We start from the raw sequence: 2,641 nt of genomic DNA, 5'->3' as shown, positions 1-2,641 counted from the left end.
ATTGCACTACTGGGTACTGCACACATTCTACGCAAAACACTTTCAATACAGTAAACATAAGAGCACCACAGCAAACCACAGCACATACCCAAGGCGCACAGAGCTGCGCTCGGTAGTGAAGTGAAAGCACGTTATAAAAATAAAACTACTGAATAATAATAATAATAATAATAATAATAATAATAACATCGAAAAATACCTTAGGAATGAGAACCCATGTTCGAAATTTCCCCCAAGACACCAAGGCTGGAGGGTATATCAGCCGAAACGTTGTGTTAACAACAAACAAGATGAGGACAAATATCCGTCAAATGTAAATAATGTAAATAATGAACGTTCTTGAACCATCACTTTTTATGTATCCCCTAAGCATCAGACTCTTACTCCGAAGCTTCACTCTTTTCATCGTGTAACGTGGGTCGTTTCGCTTTCCTGAAGGCCTTCTGACAAATTCTCGCTTATTAGAAAGCGAATTAAGTTGACAATTAGAAATTTACAATAGTTTAAAGTGGCCGAAGACTTTTGCACGGTACTATAATTTACAGGAAAAAAAAAAGAAATAAAACAGAACGCACACAACAACTGTTTACAAGCTCAGCCCCCATCAGTTGTCGACCAAATATTATCATAATTTCGACTCCTTTACAGTTCTAGTGATAAGGGTTAAAATATTTGTTTTAATTGCTGGGTTCAGTGGAAGAGAAGCGCTCCTATAAAAAACTTAATAATTTTTATCGCAACTAATTCAAGCATATTGGTTGTTGCCTGTGTGTGACAAAATTAGTCATAGTAGTAACTGGAATTTTTGCGATCGTGAAGTAGATTATGTGAAGAAAGGTAGCTTGGCGCTTTCGTGAAGTGATGATTAGCTGGCCTGGGGTTAAAGTATCTCATCCCTAGTGGTTGTGTTTGCAGAAAGCTAGGACAACAACTGCAAGAAATGACCTCTGTATGTCCGCTTATATTGTGTAATTCAAGCGCAGAACTTTCAAATGCACCTTTTATATCTCACCCTTAAATGTCAAGATTGATAGGCCGAAATCTCTGTTATAAGCAAATAGAAAGGTTAGCAGATCAGATGTCGGCAAGGTCTACCGTCACACATGCATGCGAGTGTGTATGCGCTTGTATTTTTAGAGTACTTTGTCGGTGGGTTTCAAATTCGACGTAGCGAAATTTCCCACGCAGCCGTGGGATGAGCCCTCAGCTTGAGTCTATATTGTTCTTCATCATGCAAGAAACTGCAACCAAATCGCGTTCCTATTACACCCGGCTTTCGTAAGAACGAAAGTATACATGGAGCAATGCAGACCTAAAGATACAATAAAAAGATGGGACAGTTCGATCATGAGTTTGTTCGAACAAAGTTGATTTAGGGATAAACGACAATAACAGAAATCACAGTGAATTAAAGATAAATCCCGTAAGTCGTCATTTACCATGTTAAAAACAGCAGTCTAATCTCACACAAATTTCATTCCTGCTGGATTTAAACAATGGATTTAAATATAGAATTGAAATAACGAAAACTGTTTGTTCTAAAGCTCTAGTCATTCTACCTTTCATCTGTGTCCATAGTGTATAACAAAGCTGCTACTTTACTAATTCTAGCTTCTGCCAGTTTTGATGATTTCTTGTTGACACACAGACGAGGCCATCACTTAACTCATTCTACCGTCCATCAGCCTCAATAAGTTTTAACACTGACTATTTTACCAAACCTCCGTACAAATTATTGTATTGTAAAGGCGGCGAGCTGGCAGAAACGTTAGCACGCCGGGCGAAACGCTTAGCGGCATTTCGTCTGCCGTTACGTTCTCAGTTCAAATTCCGCCGCTGTCGACTTTGTTTTCATCCTTTCAGGGTCGATTAAATAAGTACCAGTTACGCACTGAGATCGATGTAATCGACCTAATCACTTTGTATGTCCTTGTTTGTCCCCTCAACGCCTATCCCCCCTGTAGGCAATAAAGACATTTTAAAAATTATTGTATTTAATTTAATTAGAAGGATAGCAGTTTTGCGGGGAGAAGGCGGTCCGTACCAACGATCCCAGCGGTTGACTAGTACGATTTTTTTTTTCATTTTCCCCCGAGGGATGAAATGCAAAGTTGAGTCCGACAGGATTTGAGCTCAGAATACGAAGAATCAGAAACAACACAGCCAAGCATTTTTAACGCCGCTCTCACGATATCTGCCTGCTGAGAGCACAGAGCAAAGAATTTATGGGGATAGGTAAACCGATCATAGCTGAGGAATTTCAACCATGTTTCGTGGTCTGCTACCACAACAGCTCCTTTATAGGATCCAGTTAGCTCAAGACATCATCAGGAGGAACCACGTCCGGTTTCGGCCCCTACTCCTCTACCGTTTTGATGTGGCGGGGTACCCCCTTTCGGAGGTGTCTTCAGCTCTGGTGTTGGGTGCGTGTCTTCTTTCTTCTATTCCCTGGCCTTTTCGATGCAACGTCAACGAGTGTCAGCGTCCGACTGATTGTCTTGTCAAATTCCCCTTTTTATACCTGCTGCTAAGCTCCAGCAGGCAGCCCCAGCAAGTTGTCACGTGACACTGTCTAAATTTCCCGCTGCTAGGGTCCAGTAGGCAGCCCCAGCAAGTTGCCACATGACACTATTGATCGCAA

This window comes from Octopus bimaculoides, chromosome 6 (assembly GCF_001194135.2).
Source record: "Octopus bimaculoides isolate UCB-OBI-ISO-001 chromosome 6, ASM119413v2, whole genome shotgun sequence".
In the NCBI taxonomy this organism is placed as follows: domain Eukaryota; kingdom Metazoa; phylum Mollusca; class Cephalopoda; order Octopoda; family Octopodidae; genus Octopus; species Octopus bimaculoides.
The sequence above is the reverse complement of the archived record's forward strand: the minus strand, read 5'-3'. Positions refer to the sequence as shown.